This window comes from Oratosquilla oratoria, chromosome 8 (genome assembly GCF_046742065.1).
Source record: "Oratosquilla oratoria isolate Oo_2021 chromosome 8, ASM4674206v1, whole genome shotgun sequence".
NCBI classification, from domain to species: domain Eukaryota; kingdom Metazoa; phylum Arthropoda; class Malacostraca; order Stomatopoda; family Squillidae; genus Oratosquilla; species Oratosquilla oratoria.
In genome coordinates, this window is record NC_134784.1 from 19,734,397 (window position 1) to 19,749,396 (window position 15,000).

A 15,000-nucleotide genomic window follows, 5' to 3' on the forward strand; every position below is an offset into this window, starting at 1 on the left:
TTTCTCGTATTTTCTCCGTAACTCTTTGTAACTCTTTCCATCTGCCTCTCCTTCATCCACCTCACTCTTTCTCTTCCTTCTCTCCCTCTTTGCCTTCCTCGACACATTCCCTTCTCTTTTGTCAAGGAGACCTTCTCTCTACAAATTATCTTCTTTCTCGTATTTTCTCCGTACCTCTTTGTAACTCTTTCCGTCGGCCTCTCCTTCATCCACCTCACTCTTTCTCTTCCTTCTCTGCCTCTTTGCCTTCCTCGACACATTCCCTTCTCTTTTCTCAAGGAGACCTTCTCTCTACAAATTAGCTTCTTTCTCGCATATTCCTTTCTTTACCTCATCTCCTCTATGTGTCCTCTCTTCCTCTTTGCCTCCCTATTCTTCCTGAGCCATTTCTCTTTCAATTTCAGTATTCACATCTCCTTTCCAACGCTAAACCTAAACCTCTTTCTTTTCCTGATGGTTTCCTCTCTCACCCCCCTACCCCCCCCACCCCGACATTTCTACCTCTTCTTCTATTGTTCCCATTTCTTTTTCTTCTCTTTTCTTTATCAATTCATATCCTTCTTCGCTTTTAACTCCCTATCTTCCTCCCTATCCTGTTTTTTATCCTCAGCCTTTTCATACGTCATGTCTTTCACCTCCAGACCCCTTTTTCAATCTGCTTCTACATTGTCATTCTCATTCTTCTCCTTGACACACCTTGACATCTCTTTCTTTTCCCTCCGTCTCCTTTTATTCCTCCTAAATTCCTCTCTTACTTCTCCTTCATATTTATCTCTCCCTGTGCTATCTCCTCTTTCCTCCAATTCCTTCTCCTCTTCCTCCTCTTGAGATGAGACAGAGTGTGTTGATGGTTTTTAAAGATAGACGACAGGGAGACGATTCTCTTCGACGTCCATCTGGTGAAAATACCACTTAGGGGGTACCTAGTGTTGGTCACATGTTTGTTATTTTTTAGTATATACAGATGAAGATCTGTATGAGGAACTCCATAAAACTAGTTTATCTTATATTTACAAATGCTTGAGTAGTCAAAGACCAAACTTGACAACAAATAAACTTGCAAGTCTGCAACAATATAAGTGGTTTGTAAACTATCAATAGTGAAATTATTAGTTTATAATACCCTTGACGGTTAAGAAGTGTTTACGGTTTTTAGTACAGCACTCAGTTCACATCACCTTTTGAAATCGGTTTATTTTTTACTATATGAGTGTGTGAATGGTCAACTTAATTCAATCCCTTCTGTGCTGCTATAGACTTTGATTTCAATGGGTGTCACTATGTTATCTTATTCATTTTAGTACCAAAAGGGTTAATTCTAATTAGATTGGCTCGCAGGTGTTTGCAGATGGTATCAAATGAGCCCTCTGCTAAGTGTATGACCTTTTTCTGAGCAAGCACATCGAACAAAGGTACGGATATTATTCAAGCACTGTCTTGGCTCTACAAGACATATAATTATCACTGAGGAGTATACGTTAGAGGGCGCGTCATTTCAGTTACACGCTGATCCTATTTCTCAAGGTTTCTTCATGTAAGCCCCTTTGCATCCCTTCCCAAGATCTGTTGATTTGCTTTAATCATAGGTTTTATGGGTTTCATCTTCGTTTCCTGTACCAGTGAATGTCTTTTGTAGAACAATATGAGTGGTATCAACTTTAAGTAAACGTGTCATATAACTGATCCCATTTCTCAAGGTTTCTTCATGTAAGCCCTTTTGCATCCCTTGCCAACATCTGTTGATTTGCTTTAGTCATAGGTTTTGTGGGTTTCATCTTCGTTTCCCGTACCAGTGAATGTCTCTTGTAGAACAATATGAGTGGTATCAACTTTAAGTAAACGTGCCATATAACTGAAGTCCATGTTTACGAACAATGTACTGGCAACAGTCCATAACTGAGTCTCACCGAGCAATCGTTGATATACAGAGTCACACAAAAGATAACCCATACTCTCTGAATATATTTGTTAGCAAAGACGTTGAGGGTCCTCTTCGAACAAGTCTTCAATGTCCATGTCTCATATATGTGCCTCAGGAAAATATCCTATCCATGCATGTGTTGAAAAGTGTCAGGGCGAATATGAAATTATGTCTCTACTCAATTAAGAGGAAAGCCATGCACAACTTCATATTTTACAACATTCTCTATCCTAGAGTATAGGCCAGCTGTGAAGACAGTAATCATCGCAGAAATTCCATGGAGTCTTAGAATACACCAGAGCACTCACGATGCACTAAATCAAAAAGGTTTATTGAGGTCAACATAGACTGCATGCAGCCCCTGTTGAAATTCAAGACGGTGGTTCATAAGAACACGAAACGCTTGGATCTAGTGGGTTTTTCAATTAACTGGAGTAAACTCAGACTTGTTAAGCCTTTGTATTACGTCCTTAGCGTGAATAGAATCCTGCGGTTGTGCTGTGTCACGCCCTTGTATGAATAAAGTCTTCTATTTGTTGTTCTAAGGCACCCCTTGCGTAAATATGACGTGCAGTGTATATTCTAACTGTATTCCATAAAATGTTAAACATTGAGCAATACCTGTTTGTTGGGACGTGCCTCCATACGTTCTATCATCACGCCAAGCTCAGGGAAACGTTATATAATTTGGCGCGAAAGCTTGTTCCGCTTTCCCATTGGTTGGAGGTGTTTGAACTACCTGCTTTGGATATGTTTTGACATCCCAGAAACGTAAGCACCCATTCCAGGGCTATAAAGGGAGAAACAGAGAACGACTGGAGAGAGTCAATAGAGACAGCCAGTAGAGAAAGTCTATCGAAAGGGACTACCAAAAGAGAACCAAGAGAAGAGAGAAGGCAAGAAAAGAAGCAGAATCCCAAGGCCCATCTGAATCTACGTTAAAATATTCTACGTTCGTCGATTAATACAACTAAACAAGTCCTTTGGACCACAACGATTGTCCAATCTCGACGATGAAGTGCAAAGCCTTCGTTTTTCAAGACTAAGTGCGACTCGACACTATCTGTTACTTCTCGACCACGAAACATCAACAAATCTCCTACGTGATCCCAACTACCAGATGATTACCCTACCAGACGTTATCGTGCATCAGCCTCTCCTCAAACAACTCATTTGTTCCCGAGACTGCAGAGAGGACCAAATGATTTTCCGTTGGTGCGACTTCTAGCAACCAGAATCAAGACTCGTCTACCCCATAATCAAGACTATTCGCCCATCTGTTCTTACATGCTGCATACAAGCGCACACCTATCTACTCTACCTGGTAATTGTTTATATTCTCCATTTATAATTCCTGTAACATATATTGTTACTCTTTCTTATCCTATTTCCATTTATGTTGTTTGTGTCTACTTTTATTCGTGTAAATAATTAATTTTAACAAAGAGTTTAATTATCCTGTCTGAACCATCTGCCCCTCGTTCGAACTGCGCACGACCTTTTTTTTCGCAACTAGCCTGGCGCATAGATGTGTTGTAACACTCTGCAATGTTAGCAAATGGGAGTAAAAACATCTCAGGAGTCGTGGAAGAATATAGGTACGTACCACCTTTGCACTGAGAGGAGACAGCCGCGGATAATGCAGTGTTGGCCTAGGCCAGCGTTTCTCAATTTTTTTTACCCTTGCGTAACCTTTAAAATAAATTGCATGTCTCAAGGAACCCCTGCGCAAAATAAAAAACACATATACTATATCTTTCTCATTTTATTTTCATCGTAACGATAGGTTAGATAGGATGATGTCTATATTACATTATTACAATAACCAAGAATATGTCGTGCGTGTTTAATTATATTACGTATATGAAATTATATTGAAAAACCAAAAGTGCATTAGCTTATCTCACTTGTTCTCCCGGAACCCTTAGGGACCTTTTGCGGAATCTTAGGGTTCCGGGAAACACTGGTTGAGAAACGCTGGCCTAGGCAGTAGCTGCTTAGCCTAGAGCAGTGGTTCCCAAAAAATTTTTTGGCCGCGACCCAAATCCAGATCTGGTGAAGATGTGGTGACCCAAGAAGCATCAAAAAGCAATTTCGAAAGTCTTCTCTTATTGAAAATACAATGAAATTAAAATACAATGGTACAATTTTTTTTTTCCTAACAAGGTCTCGCGACCCATTCTTGAACACTTCGCGACCCATAGTTTGGGAATCGCTGGCCTAGAGAGTGTCTGATTCGAATGCTCATATCAAAACCAAACGGGCCTACCCGTCCTGGCCTAAATCAGGGACCAAAGAGGTGTTCTGCTAGCACCAGTGAATGCCTCAACAGAACCAAAACACCTGGGCACCGAGGAGCCTTCAGGACTCCCGTTTGCTAGCCTTGCAGAGACGTCACTCACAGAAAACACGTGAATTAGTGACCTAGAATTAGGAATGGATGGTCACTGACTTATAGGGAGTTCATATACTCTTCCTATTTTTCTTTCATTTAGATAGGATGAATACAAGTGAGTAAGATTTCATATATATTGCATATTGAGTTGCACCATTATTAATAAAGGGGAAATACAGTAGAAGTGTATTACTTTCCAAATTAAAAATCACTAAATGTATATCAAAACATATACGCCATTACACATACACATATTCATACATGTACACGTCCACGCAAATAGACATACACACGCAAAGGCTCGCGCGCACGCGCGTGTGCGCACTCCTTAATGAAATGCTCCAAAAGTTTCGGGTGAACAAAATGCACTCTAAGTCATCATGGTTGATGGTTTGTTGGTTTCGTACTTCAAACTCTTGTGCTAAATTTTTTCATGAAGGTTTTGACGTGTGTATTTGTCAAACTTTAGGTGTAATTAGTGTAACCAAACACATCAAATAAGGCAGAATAAAAGCTCTATGATTTAATTGAAATACGAACTTATAAGTATTTTGCTGACGGACAAATGACAGTGTACCTGTAACTATTGTATCAACTATATTTTCTTGTTTTCTTATATACCTTAAGAATGAGTGGAAGGGTGATGAGGTAACCACCAGGAACAGTTGGAGTTTTATTGCTAACGTTTCGTCCTGAAAGGAGTTCCTCACACTCTGAGGAAGTCCTTTCAGGACGAAACGTTAGGAATAGAATTCCAACGGTTCCTGGTGTTTACCTCACCACCCTTCCACTCATTCTGTCTTACGCATTTCATACCTTATGAATGCCAATGCCTCATCCATACCTATTAATCCGATGAATTTCTTAAGTCACTTCTTTTGGCTAACACCGGACAAGCCTATTCAAAGAAGAGCGGTGGGACATGATTGGGTTATCCAGCATGCCAATGCCTCATCCATACCTATTAATCCGATGAATTTTTAAGTCACTTCTTTTGGCTAACACCGGACAAGCCTATTCAAAGATGAGTGGAGGGACATGATTGGGTTATCCAACATTATCTTCGTCTATATTCACACAGGCCGAAGCGCCGCTCTCGTCCTTGCACATATCGACCGTCACAAAAGATATGATGTATAATGAACGCCGCTCCACCAGGACGGTTGAGCAGCTGAAAGCTTTGTCAATCCACTGGTGGAATATGGAATCTTGTTTAGTTACTTCTTGTAGTTTGGATAATTCTTGGCAAGACATTTCACTTGAATCTAGAGGACCGTCACAAAAGATATGATGTACGAGTATAATGAACGCCGCTCCACCAGGGCGGTTGAGCAGCTGAAAGCTTTGTCAATCCATTGGTGGAATATGGAATCTTGTTTAGTTACTTCTTGTAGTTAGGAGAATTCTTTGCAAGACATTTCACTGGAACCTAGAGGACTGAGAAGGTTCTCTTCAAAATTAGTGTTGAAGACACAATAAACTGACTCCATACTACTGCCTCCTTTACATAACTCCATCAGTACTATCCCCACACTATTAATGACACTGTGTAATACGAATTATCCCGCAATATCGTGTAAAGATCTCTTGATGAACAAGGTGATGTTGTGGGGTCAATTATCAGACATAGAGAGAAAGGAGTCGCCATGAACCGGACGGCCAAGTGGTCCATCGATCAACTGACGAAGTCGATTGTGATTACAGTTATTTTCTTGCGGGATTGTAGTTCTTTGATTGCAGGTCTGCACTTAGACAAGTGTGTGTTGTTTGTACTGTCCGTGGCATGATCCCGTGTGTGTGTGTCTCTGTGTGTATTGTTTGTTTTGTGTGTGTGTGTGTGTGTGTGTGTGTGTGTGTGTGTGTGTGTGTGTGTGTGTGTGTGTGTGTGTGTGTGTGTGTGTGTGTGTGTGTGTGTGTGTGTGTGTGAGAGAGAGACAGAGAGAGAGAGAGGGTGTGTGTGAGTGTGTGTGCGCCGCACGCGCGTTTGTGTATGTGTGTTTGAGTGCGTGTGTGTGTGAGATTCACCTTGGTCTTGGATCACGTGTTGGACTCGTGATCAACAGCTATTTCCCTCCCGGAAGAGAGCTCAGAGCTCGTATGACCGATCTATGGGTAATGCTATGACCTTACACGCACACACACACCCAATTCCCCGCCCACGAGAGTTGGAGTAACGACTCGAAGCGCAGTGATACTAAATAATTTCAGCCCAAGGCAGGATTCGAACCAGGTACCGCCGGCACCGTCGTACTGACAGTCTGGGGCTCTACCAACCGCGCCACCGAGTCGTGTGTTTGTTTTGGTGCGCACGATTTACCACGGTCTTGGATCACGGGTTGTGTTTGTGATCAACAGCTCTCACCCTTCCAGATGGTAGTGGTGACGTTATTGTTGGAGTTGGTAGTTGTTGTTGGTAGTTGCTTTAGTGGTAGTGGTGACGGTAGTGGTTGCTGGTAGGGGTTGGCTGTTAATGGTAATACAAGTCTACGTATGTTGCGACCGTAAGCTTAATGAGGCGGCGAAAGAGTCGGGGTGGTGGTAACAGCCGAGGAAGTTAAGCTAATGTTATGAGCCATAAATGTTAATAATTACGACGGACCGGGGCGCAAACAAGGGAGTCCGTATTCTTCTCATGCCCTGCCCGGAAGCCCCACAGGGCTAAATGAAATAGCCTGACGATAGCCCAAAATGAAAGAGTAAGCGTCATTGGGTAGCGTAAGGAATTAATTTCAATAATTCCTGTAAATCCGATTACAAGACTATCTTCACTCGCCAGACTACAGACCAGAAAATCCAAACGTTTTGCCGGTTATTCTCCACATCGGAAGAAAGCCAAACATAAGGTCTCATTCCCAATTTCAAAATCGTTATTAACCACGGTAATATAGGTTACATTGGGTTAAAATTTTATATAATGATATGTTAGGGATTAGCAGTGCTAAAGAAAAAGAAAGCCAACATAAGGATTCATCCCCAACGTCAAAATCATTATTACATACATACATATATATATATACCAAGGTTTTTCCCACTTACAAGGGAGGTAGCCAAAAAGGAAAAAGCATAAAATCATTCCCACCCATTCCATCCCTAAATACACTCCACTCCCCTCCACCCTCCCTCTTATCTTAGCACCTCCTGGATGACGGGTCATCCCTGCACCCTGTCCACTGCCCTGGGTCAGAGGCAGTGTCGCAAGGCACAGCACATCCAGAGCAAAGCATTATTAGCCACGGTAATATAGGTTACACTGAGTTAAACTTTTGTATAATGATCTATTAGGGATTAGGAGTGCTAAAGAAAACATGTATGAAAGGAACGTAGAATCCGGAAAAAAAAAATCAGAGATAATTTGAAACATTTGGGAATTTTTGTTAAATTGGATAGCCGCTGACGTTCTGACGATCTGTGTAGCTGATCGCTCAAAGTTACCACCAAGCTGAAGAAGAGGTAAGAGACTTCGAAATCTGCAGATACTGGTTATCAAATGAATATCGGAAACTTCTGTTCGACATTGAACGATGAGGAAAAAAGGTCTTCCGCAATTTTGAGCGATCAACTACACGGATCTTCAAAACGTCAGCGGCTATCCAATTTAACAAAAATTGTATCAGAGAGAAGATTACTCCAAGAACATTTGGAAGTTTCGAAACACAAACTTTTCCAAAGCACCTGCTTTCTTATCTTCGGCTTCGCTCCCTGTGGAACTTCTAAAAGACAGAAAACATATTAGGTCGCTCACAACCTGGATTTCATTTCGAGTATTCGACCTTATTATCAGTCAGTAAGAGAACCCCAGTTTATACAGAAACAATTTGTACGCGTGTAGATGAGGATATTCATAAACTCGGGGACCATTAGAATAGTATGATAATCATTTGAGAACAAAACATCTTACCTTACTCTTAAAAACGAACAAATTAGCAAACAAAAAAGAAACAAGGGAATTTACCCAGAGATCAAACCTTTGACCTAACTTGTATGGGAGGGAACGAAGAAGGTAAGTTCCCGCTTAATAGGTCGTGAACCCTTTGGGAACTCTGAGCTCACAGACTTGGTTTGCATTTGTTCCAGCTATAAGCCACTCCTGTTTGTAAACCATCAATCAATCGATTAACTCTCGATTGCATTTAGCCCCTTTTAATGTTTTTGCTCCCTTCAATGCCAGGTCATCTCACAAAGGTGAAAGAACCTTCTTTGTAGTTTTTGTAGGTTCAGAAGTCTGAAGAGTATTTCAGTCAGCCTTCAACCACATTATATATATATATATATATACATATATATATATATATATATATGTGTGTGTGTGTGTGTGTGTGTGTGTGTGTGTGTGTGTGTGTGTGTGTGTGTGTGTGTATGTATATATATATATATATATATATATATATTTTTTTTTTTTTTTTTTTTTTTTTTTTTTTTTAATCTGGTTAGCGCAAGGCGATTTCTCTCATCTTAAAGAATCTTCTCTGTGAGTTCATTAGGGTTAAGACTTTCGTTACGGCAGACTTTATGGATTTCTGTCATCCTAATGTGATATATGGCAACGATAAAGTATTCTCGTGGTTTTCTAACCACCCCAATGTGCTCGAACATACTTGGATTAAACCCTTTCTTACTGGATAACATCTTTTCGTTTTCTTCTTACTTTCGTTAAGCCACTTAACCCTAGTAACTCAAAGAGGAGATTCTTTAAGCTAATAGAAATCGCCTTGCGCTAACCGGATTGAAAAAAAATATATATATAGCGTGGTTGAAGGCTGACTGTAATACTCTTCAGACATCTGAATTTACAAAAATTACAAAGAAGGTTCTCTCAACTTCGTGAGATAACCTGGCATTGAGGAGAGTAATATCCTTAAAAGGGGCTAAATGCAATCGAGAATTAATCGATTGATGGATGGATTACAAACAGGAGTGACTCATAGCTGGAACAAATGCAAACAAGGTCTGTGAGCTCAGAGTTCCCAAAGGGTTCACGACCTATTAGGGGGGGAAATTACCTTCTGTGTTCCTTCCCATATAAGTTAGTTCAGAGGTTTGATCTCCGGGTAAATTCCCTTGTTTCTTTTTTATTTCTAATTTATTCGTTTTTAAGAGTATGACAAGAGGTTTTGCTCTCAAATGATGATCATGCTATTCTAATGGTCCCCGAGTTTGCGAATATCCTCATCTACACGCGTACAAATTGTTTCTGTATAAACTGAGGTTCTCTTACTGACTGATAATAAGGTCGAATACTCGGAATGAAATCCAGGTTGTGTGCGACTTAATATGATTATCATGTGAATATCCTCATCTACATCGCCGTGGCAGAACCCTCGTGAGCGAAAGGGTCCGTGTGGAAGTCTTGCGCCTCGGGAGCCGATAACAAAGAGGTCTTCAGGAGGAAGGCAAGTTCCTTGGTTGCGAGGGTCAACACGTCTGTGGCTGCCGACTCGTACCACGTGAAGAGAATAACGAGTTCGGGGGACGTTAAGGAAGAGGAAAGGAACGAAGAGGAGGAGGAAGATGAAAGAGAAGGGGATGACAGCTGGACCAGAAGACAAAAAGGAGAAGAAAATCAGTTCACGGAGAAAAGAGAGGGACGACAGTGCAGGCGAGGGAGAATGAACAGCAAATCTAATCAAGCTTAGGTGAGAAACCGAAGACTTGAAGAAGAGGAGAGGAGATGTGAATGTAAAAGTCATAAGAGAAAGAAAAATAAAAATAAAAAGGAAGAGGTGGTGGAAGAACAAGACGAGTAGAAGTTGAGGTAAGAGAAGGAAGAGGTAAGAAAAGAGGAAGAGGAAGTAGACGAGGAGGAGAGATGGAGGAAGAGAAGGATGAGGAAGAGGTTAAAGGAGGAGATACGGGAGGAGAAGAAACAGACAAAAGAGAAAAAATGGAAGAGGAAGAGAAGGAAGAGGTAAGAAAAGAGGAACAGGAAGTAGACGAGGAGGAGATGTTGAGGAAGAGAAGTCTGAGGAAGAGGTTGAGGAGGAGATACAGGAAGAGAAGAAACAGACAAAAGAGAAAAAATCGAAGAGAGAGAAGGAAGAGGTAAGAAAAGAGGAACAGGAAGTAGACGAGGAGGAGATGTTGAGGAAGAGAAGTCTGAGGAAGAGGTTGAGGAGGAGATACAGGAAGAGAAGAAACAGACAAAAGAGAAAAAATCGAAGAGGAAGAGAAGGAAGAGGTAAGAAAAGAGGAAGAGGAAGAGAAAGAAGTGGACAAGGAAGAGGAACAGGAACAGGAACAGGAATGGAAGTAGAAGACGAGAACGGTCAATAATAAAAGGAGAAGAAGAAGAAGGAGGAGACGGAAGCGGAGGAGAAGAAGGAAGAGGAGGAGGAGGCGAAAGGGAAGAAGGAATAGGAGGAAGGTGGAAAAATGGAGGAGAAAATGGAAGCTAAGGAGGAGTAGAATTTAAAGGAGAAGACACAAAGGGAGGATCGGCAGGAGGTGGAAGAGGATGGGGGAGAAGGAGGAGGAGGAGGAGGAGGAGAAGGAGGAGGAGGTTTGACGAACAGGAGCGGGAGTATGAAAGAAGGATGCAGGAGCATGGAGAAGAATAAGAAGAAGAAGAAGAAGAAGAAGAAGAAAAGGAAGAAGAAAGAGAAGAAGAAAGAGAAGAAGAAAGAGAAGAAGAAAAAGAAGAAAAGGAGGAAAAAGAAGAAGAAAAGGAAGAAGAAAAAGAAGAAAAAAAGGAAGGAGAAAAGTAAGAAGAAAAAAGAAGAAAAATAAAAAGAAGAAAAAGAAAAAGAAGAAGAAGAAGAAGAAGAAGATGAAGAAGAAAAAGAAAATGAAGAACAAGAACTAGAAGTAGAAGAAGAAGAAGAAGAAGAAGAAGAGGAAGAAGAAGAAGAAGAAGAAGAAGAAGAAGAAGAAGAAGAAGAAGAAGAAGAAGAAGAAGAAGAAGAAAAAGAAGAAGAAGAAGAAGAAGAAGAAGAAGAAGAAAAAAAAAGAAGAAGAAGAAGAAGAAGTTACCTTGCATCGTTCTATTCCTCCATCACCGCCTTTCCTCGAGTTTGAGATTCGAAAAAGTTTTTTTTTTCTTTCAATACATTCCCAATCCACACTTCCAATTTGTCCTCCTTGTTCCTTCCCTTTCTTCCTCAAATCCCCTCAATCTCGTCATTTTCTTATCTCAAAAAACTCCTCAGCCTTTCCGCCCGCTTACCGCCTACCTTAACGCATACACACCAATAGGCTACCCCCCGTGTAAGAGGGAAAAAGCCTTTGGTATATGTATGTATGTATGTATGTATGTATGTATGTATGTATGTATGTATGTATGTATGTATGTATGTATGTATGTATGTATGTAAGTATGTATATATGTATATATGTATGTATGTATGTATGTATGTATGTATGTATGTATGTATGTATGTATGTATGTATGTATGTATGTATGTATGTATGTATGTATGTATGTATGTATGTATGTATGTATGTATGTACCAATAATCCTTTTCATTGATCCCCTCTTTACTCCTCGATCCTGCTTCAAAACCCTCGTCATTCATTTCCATGAATTAGTTCCTCCTTATTCATTTCATTTTCAACTTCTAGTCCTTCATTATTCATTTCCTTCTTCTAGATCTTCAACATTCATTCCAATCTTCCAGTATTTCATTAATCATCTTCATTTTCCAGCTCTTCATTATTCATTTTCATCTTCAACCACTTCACTATTCATTTCTTTCAGTCCTTAACTATTCATTTTCTTCTTCTAGATCTTCAACATTCATTTCCTTCTTCCAGTCTTTCATTGATCATCTTCATTTTCCAGCCCTTTATTATTCATCTTCATCTTCTACCACTTCACTATTCATTTCTTCCAGTACTTAACTATTCATTTCCTTCTTCTAGATCTTTGCCATTCATTCCCTTCTTCCAGTATTTCATCAGTCATCTTCATTTTCCAGCCCTTTATTATTCATCTTCATCTTCTACCACTTCACTATTCATTTCTTCCAGTACTTAACTATTCATTTCCTTCTTCTAGATCTTTGCCATTCATTCCCTTCTTCCAGTATTTCATTAATCATCTTCATTTTCCAACCCTTCATTATTCATTTTCATCTTCTACCATTTCACTGTTCATTTCTTCCAGTCCTGCACTATACACTTACAACCTATATTAGCTGAAAACATATATCGTCGCTACTTTTTATGAAATCCCATTCACATATTCGTCAATGGCTACTATAATTACTACAATGTTTAACGGGTAACAGATTATATCACCCATCGCCAGTTGTTCAATGCCCACTTTTTTCTACTACTTTATATTTTACATTACTTTTCACGCATTGTCCATGACTACTAGTACAGTTTTCTTGTCGATTGGTAGTTCCCTGTCTTCTGTTTCTGGTCTAGTTGGATTATGTTCTTTCCATCTTAAATCATGAGATTTTTTTTTTATCTACAACCTCTTTTACTAGCGTGTTTTTCTCTTCATTACCTTAATTACCTTTGTTGTTCCATAATCTCAGTTTTAACGTGTCACTCTCACGTGCCTTTCCCTAACCCCTTTTCTTCTTCTTCTTTTTTTCTTTTTATATTTTCTTCAAATTTTATTCATTTACTGCATCTAACCTATACTAACTTTCTTCTACTTTGTTCTCCTATTATTATGTCTCTTTGTTTGTTTATGTGTGTGTGTGTGTGTGTGTGTGTGTGTGTGTGTGTGTGTGTGTGTGTGTGTGTGTGTGTGTGTGTGTGTGTGTGTGTGTGTGTGTGTGTGTGTGTGTGTGTGTGTGTGTGTGTGCGTGTGTGCGTGTGTGTGTGTGACAAAAAGAAACCAAATAACTATAGGCCTATAAGTTTGACTTCAATCGTAGGAAAAATAATGGAAACTATCATCAGAGATGCTATCGAACATCATTTAGAAAGTAACCATTTGATAAATGATAGCCAGCATGGTTTCAGACGGAAACGTTCTTGCGTGACTAACTTACTCGAATTCTACAACACAGTTATCGCGAATTACGACAAAAGAAACTATATAGATTTAATATATCTAGACTTTGCAAAAGCTTTTGATACCGTCCCACACGAAAGACTACTTACTAAATTAGCTTTGCATGGTATAAGTGGTAGACTATTAGGTTGGACTAGTAATTGGTTGAATGGTCGAAAACAGAGAGTTGTTTTAAATGGAAAAACTTCTGGATGGAAAAGTGTTACAAGTGGAGTTCCTCAGGGTTCCGTTCTTGGGCCACTTCTATTCATAGTATATAGAAATGATATAGACCATGGACTAAAATCTACTGTTTCCAAATTTGCTGATGATACAAAACTGTGCGGAGTGGCAAATGATCACTCAAACCAATTAGATATTCAAAAAGATTTAGATAAATTACAGCAATGGTCTGAAAAGTGGCTAATGAAATTTAACACAAGTAAATGCAAGGTAATGCACATAGGTAAAAATAACAGTAAGTACGATTACAAGTTATTTGGAAATTCGTTAACAAAAGTGGATGATGAAAAAGATCTCTGCGTAATTATAAGTAACGACCTCAAATCATCCAAGCAGTGTATTTCAGCCTCTGAGAAAGCAAATAAGATTCTGGGACTGATTGCGCGATCTTTTGATTTCAAAAGTCCATCACTCATTAACAAGCTATATAAATCGTTAGTTCGTCCACATTTGGAATATGCTGTTTCCGTATGGTCACCGAATCTCATTAAAGACATTGACAAACTAGAAAAAGTACAACGGCGAGCCACAAAACTGATTCCAAATATCAAAAATAAATCATACGAAAATCGACTAAAACACATGAATCTGTTTTCCCTAAAAAAGCGTAGACTCAGAGGTGACTTGATACAGGTCTTTAAGATTTTAAAAGGAATTGACAACATCAAAAGTGACAAAATTTTCACATTGAATGAGAATCAGACAAGAAACAATGGTCTCAAACTGTCCGGAAATAGATTCAATTTGGAAGTAGATAGAAACAACTTTGCCAACCGTGTAGTTAATGAATGGAATAAACTTCCTGCACATATTGTGGACAAAAGAACACAAATACATACCTCATCTCTACATCAACAACACTCTAATACCACACACAAACACACCGAAAATTCTTGGTGTAACATACGATACATCCATGTCTTTCAAACAACACCTCACAAACATAAAAAAACAAATGTACACCTAGACTTAACGCACTTAAGTCAATCACTGGAACAACATTTGGACAAAACAAAGAAACCAATATAACAATATACAAACAATGCATACGCTCAGTGATGAATTATGCGAGTCCTGCATGGGCTCCTAATCTCAGTGAGACACACCACAACACCCTTCAAATCATACAAAACAAAGCCCTAAAAACAATTACAGGCTGCACAAATACATCACCTACAGACCATTTACACCATGAAACAAAAGTCCTCAAAGTCAAGGACCACCTCGACATGAGAGGCACACAAACACTTGCTGCAGCCACCACAAACACATCACACCCGCTACACTACATAGCAGAACACCCACACACACCAAGAAACATTAAAACTACACCCAAAGACCTTTATTACGCACAGATACTCTCTTCTCTTCCTCCACAACCACCAAATACCAGCCTCCGGAAACATATTCATAATCATTTCACTCACCGCTCCATTAACACACTGAAAGACAACACACTGCTGCATGCCAGACCCCCTGATATCCACCCTTCTG

General features: G+C 39.7%; 1 protein-coding gene across 2 annotated transcripts in view; it reads right to left on the reverse strand.

The window, feature by feature from the left end:
• Positions 1–15,000, reverse strand: part of LOC143027617 (transmembrane protein 151B-like) — a 457,079-nt gene that overhangs the window by 311,223 nt on the left and 130,856 nt on the right. The gene's annotated exons all lie outside the window — the stretch shown is intronic.